This window comes from Peromyscus californicus, unplaced genomic scaffold (genome assembly GCF_007827085.1).
Source record: "Peromyscus californicus insignis strain IS unplaced genomic scaffold, ASM782708v3 Scaffold_18__1_contigs__length_77618521, whole genome shotgun sequence".
Classification (NCBI taxonomy): Eukaryota; Metazoa; Chordata; class Mammalia; order Rodentia; family Cricetidae; genus Peromyscus; species Peromyscus californicus.
The window spans coordinates 68851920-68866507 of NW_026294480.1; the positions used below are offsets into that span (position 1 = coordinate 68851920).

At 39.8% G+C, this 14588-nt stretch overlaps 1 long non-coding RNA gene across 1 annotated transcript in view; it reads left to right on the top strand.

The window, feature by feature from the left end:
• Positions 1-3313: 3313 nt before the first annotated feature.
• Positions 3314-14588, top strand: part of LOC128113755 (uncharacterized) — a 43757-nt gene continuing 32482 nt past the window's right edge. The window contains exon 1 of the long non-coding RNA XR_008219628.1: positions 3314-3632. This is a non-coding gene — a long non-coding RNA (uncharacterized LOC128113755). The remainder of the gene's footprint in view (positions 3633-14588) is intronic.

Genomic DNA, 14588 nt, shown 5'->3' on the forward strand with positions numbered 1-14588 from the left:
GATGAAAACACATGTAATTTTTTTAGGGAATGCCAGGCATGTGAAGTTGAAACCCTACTCTAACTACTTCCATTTATTGTCCCGAGGTGACTCTGGTCTGTATTATTCAAAAGGAGCTGGGGGGATAGGCAGTTAAGGTAGCACAAAGTAAGGCAACCCCAAGAGAGGTTGAAGAGGTCCTGCTTGTGGAGAAGATGATAATAGCAATGATAGCAATAACAAAAAAGTGCAGGGGTGGGGTGGGGTGGGGGAAGAGTTCCGTAACTGGGGTGAGATGGGAAGAAAGGTAGAGGGGACCTTTGCAGGTGTTCCAGGAGGATTTTCGTGTGATGCAGAGTAAGGACCACTGGGCCATGAGGCACGATGTGCAAACACATCGTGGGAGTTCCCAAGGATGAAGGAGAATGCACATTGTATCATCAGGACCGCCTAGAACAAATCCTCCCAGGAAGTCTCATCTTTTTGTATTAGACGTTTTGCAGCTGAGTTGGGGTGGGGATTGTGGGGGGGGGCAGTGAAAGAGGAGGGAAGATCACTGAGAAAAATGAAACAGTCTGAAAGGTGGGTAAGACTATGAAGGTAAATGTTTACCTCTCAGCTGCTTTGTGTGTCTAGAAATGAAGCCGGTTTTGAATAGTGCTGCGTGTGTACTGTGGAATGTGGGCATTGTGAGCAAATTGACTGTCTCAGATGATTTGACACATTTTGATTTCTACTTAGGAAAATATCTGTTAATCCTATTAGAAAGAGAAGGAGAAGGGTCCTGAGCAGAAAGGCAAAAGATCAAACTTCTCCCCTTCTTTCAGAGGCTCTCCACATTCCAGGTATTCAAATCTCTGCTATTTCCAGAAGACCTCATGCCTCATCACTGACCTGCTTGGCATGACATCAAAATCCCTTCTCCACCTCTTCGTTGCTTGCCTGGCACTGGCAGAAAGCAAGACAGGACTGCATGGCTGCCGTCTCTGTGGCAAATGATGGGAGAAAACAAATCTTATTTTGTGCTTTTCTCTTAGCGTAATTTTCCTTCTTCCTTCCCTTCTTCCCTTTCCTGTTTCTATGGCTCACGGTTTGCTAGTATCCAACCACAGACCATTCTTTGTGTTTGGCAGAGGAAGCAGTTTTATTGTTTGGTAACTCCTATGGTGTCTATGGTGTTGTCTAGGCCCAGTCTCCCCCGGGAAGGTTAACTACCTCCATCTTATTCTCAAGGGGAAAAATGCCAACCACAGACTCCCATGCCAGCCACCCTGTCTGTAGACAGGAAGCAGATCTGTTGCTGCCCAGAAGTATTTTTTATCCTCGCAATGGTGTTACCCCCATGTTTTTTTGGGACCAAGAGAAGTTATCTGGAATCTGAATCTACAGAGTGCAAATTATGAATGAGGAAAAAGGGAAGACTTCTTCCCTCTCTAAGCCCTTTCTGGGTTCTGGAGCAGCATGGACGCCTGATCAAAGGCCTGCTCATCTGTCTCAAGGGCCAGCACTGGAGCCCAGCACGCACCTAGAAATATGCACTCACAATCTTAGAAAACTGTGTTCATTAAACTCCATCGGCAGGTCCTCATCCAGAATCTGCTCCATGCCAAAGCGGCATGCTGCTGTTAATCCCTTTTATAGATCAGGCGGTAAAATAAAGAGGGTGGGGCTGGAGGGCAGGGAAGTCTGCACACTTGTTTGGAGAAGAAGAAAAGGGAAAACACAGGGATTTCGTGTTCTCTCCTTTATGTTCTGAGTTGCCAGGACTGGCCAGACCACTGAGAGACACAGGGCTTTTTAGCATTCACTGTATTTTCTCGTCCACAGGGTAAGTGCTACACACAACACGAGAATTTTGAGCAAGACCACATAAATGTCTTTGACACAGTGGCACACTGTCTTTTCTGTATTGCTCCTCTCTTGGTGCGAAGGAGGAAATAATAATCACAACTGACATTACTGAGCACTTACTAGGTGTCAAGCAGGTGGTGTGCTACTTATGTAATGCTATTTCATTCTCTAAGATCCCTGGGCAGTAGGTATGGGGGCTGGTGATGCCACAGTTTAGAAGGGTGAAGAAACCTGATCGAGTAAGTAGCAAGACTGGGATTTGAACCCGAAGCCTCCAAAACCTCGCTCTTAACTTCTCTGCCGTAATTCCCTCTATAAATAGTTCCCTTGAAAGTATGGTTTTGTGGTTTTCATTGAAGATTTTAGTGACTGCTCCTTAATAACAGTTTTGCCATTATCTGAATCATTACAGTTTTCCGCAATCAAACCATAGGGTTTCTTGGAGACAGGGCCCATGTCTCCCTCACCTTTGCTTACCCCTGCAGCTCTGAAAACAAAGTCTGCCCGGAAGGGGAGCTAAACAATTATTTGTTGGAACACACTTCGCATTCTATCGGTATCTAAATAAAGCCCCTCTAAACAAGTTCACTTGCCCAACACCGGGCTTCGCTCCTCTTGGCCGCCATCACGTTCTTGTTTTGTTTTCCAAAGGTTGATTTTGAGCTGGGAGGACACTGCAGTTGTCTTGTCACTTAGCGTGATTTGAAAGTGAGAGTCTGTGTCGTGCTCGCGCCTGCCCTCAGCAATCAGGCCTCACACTCACGAGGTTCTGATTGTAGGAGTTGCCTTATTTGCATTGATGAGGATGAGCCAGCTGCTAGAGCATACAGACCTGCACCTGACACAATCACTGAGTTCAGGATTAGCGAGGGGAATCAGGAATCCACTGAGCTGCATGGCAATCTCAGCCCCACATTAGAGTCACTCATGCAAAATGACCCAAATTTGCAATGAGCACAATTAGCAATCCAAAGATGCATGTTAATTTGTGGCCTAATATTTTCAACATTTCCCTAAATTAAAAATAGTAAATATACCCTTTTCTTGATGAGTCTGGGCATAAAAATAATTCAGAGGACTAAGGGATCTGTAGGAAATGTGCAAACCCCAGAAAAATGTAGATTTCTTTGGTAACTGGCCACCCTGCCAAAGTTTGTCATTAAAAAGCTTTGTAGTGTCATCACCCCCTTTTGAAGCAGTAGACAACAATTATATATGAGGATAACGTAATAAATACAATAGCGATAAGACATGGGAAAGAAAAATTTAAACTTAAAAAAAGGATTTGAAATTTTATATTAGATATTAATGTTTTTGAAGCTGTGTTTGGGTTACATGTGACCACAGATATAGTTCAGGTATTTCAAAGTCCTGAAAGTACAAGCAATTGTGCAGGGTTTTTATTGAAAAGATTTTGTAAATCAAATCGAATGTTATCAAACCCTGGGCTGTGTTTCTGCATGTTGACAGTCTATAGGTATTGAAATGCTCACCTACACTTTGGAGTGAGGTGGGGGGGGACACCACATTTTATAAAAATTGAATAAATGATCATTCGAAGCAAAAGCATGCAGTTCAAAAGCTAAACCTCCCATTGGAGAGCAGAAAATTTAATGAGCTTTTAATGGAATGCAATGCTCAGAGCGGTAAATTATTTGTTAGTTGACGATGCAATCAGCATGCTGATTAAGGTTGCTTGGTTTTTTACTAAACATTAACTGAATGAAAACGGGTCGTCCTTGTTCTGCTTGGGGGGCTTTAAGGAAGCAAATGGACTTTCAGAACAGAGATTGTCAATAAAGGTGAGTGCACTCCAGGTGTCATTTGAATATGATGATAAAATACTAGTGATAAATATTTAAAAGCATTTTAAATCCACAATGTTCGTCTAGTGTATTGTGGACTCTGTTTAAAGAAACAGTGGGCCTTGGAGGGCCTGACAACCGTCTGTCCTTCCATCTCGCTCTAGAAAGGACTAACCAGATCTGCTTTTTTCTATTGCAAAAGAAAACAGGGGGGTGTGCTTTGAAAATATAAACGAGCGAGCGTAGACTCAGGGACTGGGAACTGCTTGGGAGTTTGGAATGTAAACCTAAAGAGGGAGAGAGAGAGAGAGAGAGAGACAGAGAGAGAGAGAGATCAAAACAAAGAAAAATATTCCTGCAGGAAATAAAAGAAAACATGTGCTTGTCTGGATAGATTGAGATAAAAATTTAATTAAGCAGTTTCAATTTTCTGATGTTTTAAAATTGCTATTAGAATATTTATAATTTTAAATTTGTAAATGATGGCATTGTGGGGATATGAGCATTGTGAGTCTGGCGTTATATTCTGATTTATTAGGTCTGAAGGTTTGCAAAAGAACAAGGAATAAACAGGGAACAAATTGTGGAATTTGGGGCTATTAAGAATATTAATACGGAATTTGTTAAAAATGTGTCTTTTACTATATTTTAGTCAGTCTTTATAGTAGTCATAATTTGTTTATAGAAGAGGTTTTTTGTTGTTGTTATTAAATCTGTTTAAATCAGTGGGTTGATTTTTTTTTTCCTCTGAAACAAGGGTTTTTTGTTTGTTTGTTTTTCTTCCTGCCAATTGAAGAATTGTGGGTTTGTAGGTTAATTTTCTTTGAATAGCTACAAAGTCCTTTTTCTATAAATTCCAATTAGTTTTATCATTGGTGATTCTCTGGCAATGATCAGGTACCCTTAAAATCCGATAAATAAGTACCTCTCACTTTTAACTATTCCTGTTTATGACCCAAGAGGTTAAAAGCCTTTGACTGGCATTTGACTTCTGACCTCATATAAATGTTATCTTATCAGTCCCTGCTTGTTAACTTGTATTGAGTGCTTGTCCCTGATGGCTTTTAGATAAAGGGTTGTGGTTTTTTTTTTTTTTTTTAATATATTTCCTGTAGGAACTAAACCATTCACATTGTTCTGTGCCTAGTGCACTCTAGTCTACAAAGCTGTGAGGGACCTGCTAGCAAACACCAGTTATATTTTTATTTATTCTCTACATTATTTTAAATTTGGCTTTATTGGTAGGATTTTATGATTAAAATACGTATTTATTATAATTAACAATAGTCATTCCTAAAGATCATAATCCTTTAGTGTGTTTGTCAAGAAGCTTCACAGCTTCATATGTCTCTTTAAAAAACAAAAAACAAAAAAAAAAGAAAAACAAAAAAATTATCTTTGCATTTTGTACCAGCATGAGATGAATAGAGAGATAATTTATGGAAATCTTGTCTCCCCAGACTTCAGAAGTCTGCTTAATGAGAGAGTCATCAGTAAGATATATCTTTTTTAAAAAATCAAACAGGCCGTGAATGGTGCCTTTGTTAACCTTTGGGAAAAGGTTCAGGCCCTGCTTTACTGTCTGTCCTGAAAACGGAGACAGCATTGGGCCTTTGATTTTATTTGCAACCGTGTGTGGTGTTCATACGTTCAAGTGTACATGTGTGTGAGTCCAGTCACTGTGCAAAAACCTAGTGCATCTGAATGCTTGCATTTTAATCTCTCCACACCTCCTCGGCACCGAGAACACTGCAGGCAGAGGTTGGTGCCTCGGAGGGAGAGGCTGCTTCATTTGCTAATGATCTGCAGTGTAGCTCCCAAACAAAATACCACATTAATTTCTGTGTGGAAAAACAGGCTGTTGGGAGGGGAAAGAAAGGAGAGGCAGCCATCTTGGAACCACTCTGCCTTGTAGACCATTCTTCCTTCTACTAAGGCTCAGTAGTTGGAATATTATCTTCATTTTTAATTGGCCCACAACATAAAGCCAGAGGCAGATTCAAAAGACCTTTGTATTTGTGTTTGGGGTAGAAAGAAAGTTGTAACCTCTTTGGACTTTAAATAATAACTATGACTATAGACAAACTATACCTATTATTCTCTACCGTTCTAAATAAATATACATATAAATGAAGCATATGCCACAGCTTGTGAGAGACCTGCACAGAACCTGTTCAGGGAAACAAATGTCTATTTGGACCATTCGTTGGCTGCTATCTAAAGGATTAATATGTCAGCAAAGTTATCTGCCCTTCCTCTACCCCCGTCTGTCTTTTTCCTCCCCAGACATCCTCTCCCGTGCATGCACACAAACACACACGTTCAGATGCCCCCACCACAGTGACCCGGCAACTTGGAAACTTTTCTAAAACAGGAATTCTCTTTCTCTTAGATCATAGCTATTTAGGTAAGCGTAAACAAAAAGAGCAGCTTTGTAAATTTTCTGTTTATTTCTGTGTGTAGGGAGAGATGCTGGGGCTCTGTCCCCACGCTATGTTCATCCTGCTCATTTCCCAGCAAAACTCAGGTTTGATGCAGTTTGTCCCCACTTTTCATTTCAACCGTTGCTTTTCTTCAAGTGACTAGAGTTTAAGGTCTGCAAAGCCAGAGGAAAAAGACAAATCGCTGCAGGGGGAAAAAACAAACCAAGCCCCAAAGGTGAAGCTGGCATCCACTGCTCTCCAAGTACTCTGTGTTTTCTCTGCAGTTTTAACACAAAAGCGCTTCCTCCCCTATTTTGATGTGTTAAAAGAGAGGACACAAGGAAGAGGTAAAACAAGAATTTGGAAAGCACAGGGCGAGTATTTCTCCTTTGAATGTCCAGCAGGAGTCAACAGCAGGTAGATACTCTACAGTTTAATATTAATTTGAGGATTTTTCTTTTTTTAGAAAGAAAGGGAATAAAAGTTGACTTTAAGCACATTACCACATCTGCTGAACTTTTATTGATCAATATTGCCTCCTTTTTATATATTTAGAAGTCCACAGTTTTCTGTCCCCGGAATTAGGAGGACAAGTTTGCTATGTCCCCATGAGAAGGGCATGAACAGACCAGTAACAAATTATTGTCCAATTCACATATTTAACTGAAGACACTGTGAACTTTTACTCCTTAATGTTACTAACTTGAGCTAATTTTCCTAAACAGTGTTACCTACAAGTTTATAAAATTGAAATAAAAAAAGGATTTGAACAGTAAGTAATAATCCGAAACAATTGACTAAATTCTCTGAATTAAATTTCAGGGTTCTTTCCAAATGGATATTGTATGCTGATTATTTTTTATAAAATAACAGTTAAATCTATAGCTAGATAATTTTTAAGCTGGTGAAAGATACAGGACCTTTCATATTGTTCTGTAATTCATGTGTTAATATATGGTCCTAAGTCCTAGTTACTTTGGAAGAAAAAACAGTGTTTGCTTACACTAGTTTCTACAGCAATAGTAGTTAGAAATTGTTGTAGTTAGAAAAACGAGGAGATGAGGGACACTCAAGGCCTTCAGGTTTTCTGCACGGATGGAGCTCTTTATAAAGCTACCTGAGAATGTGGTCAATTTATCGCTCACGTGTTCTTATGTTTACCAACATACTGGGAGAATATATTAGGAGATACGATTCATTTGTTTTGTTTTGTTTTTCTTCCATTTGTTGCCTCAGAAATCAAGCTTGACCTGTTTGGAGAATGCAGAGATGTTAAGGACCTTTTAGTGTTTCAACAAAAAGTTGAGAACATGAAGTCAGAAATAGTCCCCCAAAGTGTTAAGGGTCAGGTCGTTGGTATCAGCCCTCTGTGCAGACTGATGCAGATGGGTGCCCAGCAGCAGATGCTCTTTCCTTTCTTCTGGGTTTTCTTGATTTCTGTCAATTGGCTATGTCCTTTGCTCCTAGCTCACTTGATCTGGCCACACTCTCCCTAACATATTTTCATCATCAATCTCAGAGCTTACTTGGGGTTTGCATTGGTGGTGCTTTGCTTACTATCAGAGCTTTGGGATTTCAAACTTGAAGAGCTAAGACATTTCTCTGGACGTACTCATATTCCACCCAAGATCATAGCCATGCTTTTAACCTTTTGGGAAAAATGAAAAAAAAAAAAACCCAATATCCACGGGCTTCTGATACTGAGGGCACAGCCTGGACATACACCTTGTCTTCTTCCTCTTGGCCTCATCTGCCCTGAAGAATGAATATATTCATCCCTAAGGTTGCTGCTTCAAAGTGACCAGTCAGATGCTAACAGGTCAGCGGCCGTCCTGTTGGACAGAGGGTCCATAAATCAGACAAGGGTTGGTGTGGCTGAAAGAGAAAGGTAGTCCAGCCTGAGGGAAGCCCCCTGTAAATCTCTCCAGGAGCTTTGTTCCTAGCAGGGGTGGAGGTGGGGGTTGGAGTTGGGGTAGTCCTGGCTGTGGCTGTTATTAATGCCCTGGCCCTCCTGCAGTGGGTGCTAACTTCTTGTGCATGAGAGCGGCCTCCACCCATCCCAAACATCGGCTGCTTGGAAAAGTCAAGCACGGCTGAGCCCTGATTTTCATTTAATAGTCAAAACCGAGATGCATTTGGACTATGATGATAGGACAGCTCCCTTGAAAAGATGATTGGAACTACAAAGGCATTCATTTAGGGCCAGCAATGTTGCAAAAGGGCCTGCTAAAAATTAGCAGCCTGTCCTGGTATTTGGAGAGCAAGAGTGACAACTTACTGGACGTTCTCAAGGAATCATTTATATTTCACACTCCACTAGGCAGCTGATTTGAGATTGTCTGTTAGCATAACAAAGGCTCTGAGCCTGTGAACTTCAGAAACCTTTCGACCTCTTAGCTGCTGGCATGAATAGCCCCCAGTCCTGCCTATAGAGATCTCCCAAAGCTCCCCTGTTCGTGGCTAAATTGTTAATCAGGGTAATTTAATATAGTTTTCAATATGCCTCATCTCTTATTGGGAAAGGTATTCACAGCTTCCCTACCCCTGAAAAAAAAAAGTTCTTTTATTCAAGTGTGAGAGGGGCAGCTGCAGACAGACCCCCGTCTCTTGCCTCACCCCCCACTCCTTCTTCCCAGCCACAGTTCTGAGCAGCGACCACAGGGAAGGACCAGAAAGAGAAGCTGGGATGACATTCCCTTTGCAAGTACTCCACTCTGAGTCTGAAACTCTGTGCTCTTTATGCTGGGAAACAACTAAACAAAAAAAAACCCCAAGCTCAGCCATAGCTAAAACCTCAGAGCCAACACACACACACACACACACACACACACACACACACACACACACACCACACCCCATTCTCCACCCTCCTCCTACCACTACCCTTCCCCCTCCCCCCATCTCTCCGCTCAGCTGCTCTTGTGGCCCCGACAAAATACACTAGACCCCAAGGCCTGCTCCTTTTCATTTTTGTCGTTCGTCAGAGGCTGCCCGCACTGGCCTGCACACTCCTTCACACAGCTACACCCAGCCTGTCCCCTGCATCCAGGCTCAGTGTGGCTCCCTTGCAGTGTCAATTCACATGCACATTAGTTAACTGAAGAGCTGGAGCACAAATATATTCATTTTAATCCAGTTAAGACCTAAGAGGTCTCATAGGATATTATTCAATAGTTTGAAAACCAAGTATAAAACTCCGATTTTGCTACAGTGTTTCATCTCAGAGAGGCCTACAGTATGCCTTTCTTTCACTTCCCAGCAGAGCGTGTTCAAAAAATAAAGTGAATAATAAAACAATTATAAGCAAAGAACCGGCTGCAGGTGGATATTCTGTTAAAATATTGTGTTGTTGACTTTGTTAATTACCATACTTCTAGTGTCCATGTACAGATGCAGAATGAGAATTTTGTATGAAGAAGGGAAAAATCCAACGTCACTATTCGTGGATTTTTAAAATAAAAAAAAAATGGAAAGATACAGTCTCTTAATCATACATTTCACCTTTCTATTTCACAGGAGGATTTAGACCATTTCTAACTCTTGTTGGGTATGTCTGGGCTACTGTAGCTGTGATTTCCATGGGGTTTGTGTTCTGTCTTTGTGTGTGTTGAGGCCTTGTGCCTTGCACTATTTCTTGCCTGTGTCAGGTTTTGGTGAGGATGTTGGCCTCTCGGCTTCCTCCTGTTGGATAAAGCCAGGGTCTAGATCCTGAAGCATTGTCTTGATTTTTCTCCAGGTTGGAGTGGTTCCTGATGGGGTTGGCACACTTGCTTAGTGTACTTGGTATCCTAATCTGATGTCTCCAAGCTGCTAGAAAGGTTGGAGATAACTCTGTTCACAGCACCAGGAAAGGGTTATTTAAGCCTCAAATCAGAAATGCAAATCCAGACCCGCTCTCAGGAGTACAAAACTACTCAACAGTCCAGCTTCTTTACCAAGATAATTTTTCTGGGTATTAAAAAAAAATAGTTTTGAAAAATAGGTTTCCTAGTTAATGTAAACCTCATAACAGTGTCCATCGGTGACACGTTGAAACAGAAATGAAAAGAAATGTGTGTAGTTAGGTTAAGATACAGTCCTCAAATCTGTGTTTTCCTAAGGGCTGTGGTGGAATCTCACAGTTTTAATTTCAGTGTTGTGGAAGTTTTTATATTATGAATATTTTTATCAATAATCTATGCATTATTCATTTTAATGATGTGCATTTTATTTTATTCTTTAAGTAATGATTTTCATTTTTCTTGAGGCCTTAAACTAGAATATTTAGAAATATTAATTGGTAGCTATTACAAACAAGTAGATGAATATTGTTGATTTCTCTTTTTAAAAGCCAAAGACACAGAGTCATTCATTCACAAATTAATAGAAATGAAACTTTCATACAATGTTTAGAGAGAAAATACTGTGACTTTAAACTCAAGAAAGAAAAAAAAATACACAATTGGCATTTTCAATGCTTTTGCTTAACACTGTTTTCATTAGCCTTGTCCTCATTAGAATTTATGATCCATGTCCATCTCTATACTTTTACATCTCTGATTTCTGTTAAATTTTATAACAGAGGTTAATGAGTACAAAGGAACAGAAGGCCTGTTTGCTTTTGTCTATGATGCTCAATATTTTAAGGTTGTTTATATTTGCATTTAAATTTTTTTCTATGATCTTAAATTATTAAAATTCAGTGAAATTAATTGTATTGGAGTTAACTAACACGAGGATTAAAAGAAACAATTAATTTAAACGGTACAATTCTGCTGAATTGTGATGTTCTCTTGGGCTTGGGCCTTCTAATGCCCTCTCTAGCATTGCAGTTTGGGTTTCATATTTGTGGAAGAAGAAGTGTTGGGGGGAGAAGGATGTGTTTTTGGAATGGTGTTTGACGGGGAATGAACGCAGACACCAGAACAATTATATTACAATCCCATTGGGAATGCCAGCACCAAATTTAGCCAGACTGATGGGGCCCTGTCTAGACGGTCCCTTTTGTGTATCAGCTGTTTTTTCCCTGCTTTATTGCATTGCCTGAATGTGTGAGTTGAGCATGCATATGGATCCCAAACATGGCCATTCTTGCTGTTAAACCTGCTTTCATTTGGCTAACGTTCAAGGGCTATGTGTTCCTACTGCATTTCCTTTACAGTGCTGTGGTAATTAAAGCACAGCTTTCACATTAGTGGCTTAACAAAGGCCATAAGACAAAGTAGAAGGTGCCTGGGCCGTTTCTTTATGTGAAAAAATGAACTGGGTAAATATTTTTGTCTTCCCAAACATGTCCACCTCCATTCTGCTGAAATGAAAGAAATCCAGAAAGATAAGACATAAAACAATGAGAAGAAAGAGGCAGAGTACATATAAATTACCACCTTTCCTTTTGAAAAGGGCAAAGGAAAGAAAGAATGTGTATTAAATGTTTACAGTGTAATTAACAGCAGTGTGTGTGAGAGGGATTACACCCCCTACACACTTTATTTGGTAAACCAAGTGGAGCCCAGTGATAGGGTTGTTATGGAGTCTCAGAAATAGATTCCCAAACTCTTCTAAATATACAGCCACACATTGCTTTCATGTTATTAGACAGATAGGAAAGCCCAGAGACATTTCACATCTGGGCAGCTGTCAGGATTCTGTTCCATTTGTCAAGCTGGTGTAGAAGGGTAAAGCTTCCTTACAAGTGAACCCAGTATCCACCCAAAACAGCCACTGTTCACAGGAGCGCACACTTCATGGGTGATGGTGCTGAGAATCTGAAATGAACACAAATTAATTATTGCAATTAGAGAGTGAGAAACAGCAAAACTAAAAAAATTAATGATGGTGAAAGTAGGTATGAGATCCACCTCTTTTAATAAAAGGTTTATCAGCAAATTGTGCCTCCAGTCACTAAGAATTGAAAAACCTGGGAAATCAGAATTCGACAAAGTATAAGTCATTTCAAGTAAAATCTTTGCCTCATCCGAGGAGTCTAAAGAACTCACTGTTTCAGGAGAGATGAGAGACAAGACAACATTTCATAACAGATAACTTTATTAAGTCCAGATGCACAAACTATATTTGCTGAAATTATTTTCTCCTAACAACAAAGAGACAAAAGTCTTTATCTCAAGAGGAGGAAAAAGAGTTAAAGTTAATGATAGAAAAAATAGATTTAATCCTTACAACTACGTCATGGAATTCTGCTTTAAAAATAGTGATTTTGAAGGTTTTGTTGCTAGGAGTTAATAACTGCCACCTACTATTGGTAATAAAGACTTTATCAATCTTGTGTGACTTAGATGTAGATGAGAGAGAGATAGAGGAAAGCAAATTCTTTCTAATTTTATTAATAGGATGCATGAGGAATGATTGATTTCTGTTGTTGTTGCTGTGTTTGGGGTTTTTTGGTTTTGCTTTTGTTTCAAAGTATCATGTCACAGACCAACTATCCTGAAGCATGCAGGGGTATCAGATGGGGGGAACTTTCAAGGCTGGTAGGGTAGGCAGACTGTCCCGTTGACAATAAACATGGAGGTCTTCAGTAGGCACTGAGAAGCATCATTGTTAGCAGCCTCTAAGTCCAACTTTATTTAGCATGATAGAGAAAAACACATTGTAAAAGGCAGAGAGAGTGAGTGTGAGAGAGAGACAGAGACAGAGAGACAGAGAGAGACAGAGACAGGGAGAGATGGAGAGACAGAGAAAGAGAGACAGGCGAGAGAGGGGGGAGAAAGAGACAGAGAGACAGCGAGACAGGCAAGAAAGTGTGAGAGAGAGTGACAGAGACAGAGACAGAGAGATGGGCGAGAGGGGGAGAGAGAGGAAGAAAGAGAGAAAACCATTGAAAAATAAAGACTACAAGAGGAAAATGGGGGGTGGGTGGGTTGTTTGGGGATGGGTGGTGTGCAGGAATACTGAAAAAGGAAAGCAAGCAAGAGCAGAGAATGAATATTGTAAGCATTGTTTTAATCTGAAACAGAGATGCGTCCATGAGAATGAATTTCAATGGAGCTGAGCCAAAAATAATTACAGAGCTTTTCTTGTTCTGTTTTGTGAATGAAGAGCATCTCTTTTCTGGCGATGCAGAGTGAGGGGGAAGCAGAGGCCAGGGATTGAAGTGATGCCCCTCTGGCCCTTTGCTTCTACACCCCACAGTGGTGGACCTCTCTTTATTTCTCCTTACCAGTAGCTATTGGCATGGCATTGTGCAAGACAGAAGCCGGTGGCAGCAGACCCCAAACCTTGGCTGGGTTTTCTTTTCTGACAATCACTTGTTTATTCTGTTAAGGCCGAAGTGTTGAAATGGAAGCAAGATTGGGGTGGGGTGGTAGCAACGCATATTTTAGGTTCTAGAAATAAAATTGAGCTATTTACAACTAGGAATATTCCTCTGTTCGAGATGCTTGAAACTTCCCATGGGGTTTATTTTACCAATTACATTTGTTCTCTTGTTTTTCATCATCAGTAGCAGGCTACAAAAGGAAACGAAAGGATTCTCTCAATTTTCCTCCATTTTCTCTGTGATGTAAAATCTTGATCTTAAAACCATTTTTTTTAAACAGAGAAAAAAATAATCATTTGTTAAAATAACTTGAGCTATGACTGAATTTTTGTGAAAGCAATAAAACACACTCCTTGCAAAGACAGGAACAAAAAGCTTACACAAATATGAAATACACAAGACTGGAGGAGAATCCACAAATATTAATAGGCTTTGTGACAAAGTAATCCTAAACAACTCGGGATTCATATCTAAACACTTTTAATTTTCAGATTAAGTTGACTTCCGTGCAAATCATATCATATGCATTTTCTGATCCAAACTCTTCACTTTAGGTGCTGTACCATTTAGAAAATGCATTGTCATCCACAGATGCTAATCGTTCAAGTAGGGCTGAAGGCATAACTTGTGTCTTTGTGATACAGGAATTTGTGGAGGCTTTTAAAAAATCGTACCTTTCCAACTCTCAAGAACTAGTTCATTTTCTCTGTACCATATTTCACAACTGACAAAAATTAAGACTTGGTTTTACTAACATTTGATCTGCTAAGTTTAAACCGTTTAGTGACCCAGCAGAATGGCTGCATGGAGCTGTAAATGTAATGGACTAATATTCAATGACCTGGATATGAATTTAAAACAAAAGAATGTATGTTATATTCATTGGCAATGTAAACTAGCAGCATAAGTATAAACATTCCTGAAAGTAGCAACATTGGATATAATTTCCTTTAGAACTTTTATGGATTCAGATTTGTTGTGTTTTCCTGTCAAAAAACTTGAAATGTAGAGTAGTTAGCAGAAAAGTCATAAAATTCTATTATGTGGATAACTTTTACTTTTTAAAGATTAAAAATGTCTTCATGGATATAGAACTTCTATTTGGATATTTTCAAAATGTATTTTCAATGTCAGTATGAATATATTGTATAAATACATGAATATGAGTTCTATGAATCCATATTTAATTTAACAAATCGTATCAATTCACTTGACATTTTTCTCCCTCTGAGTTCCCCCTCCCCCTTTTTCATCTCTCCATTAAAAGCATTTCTT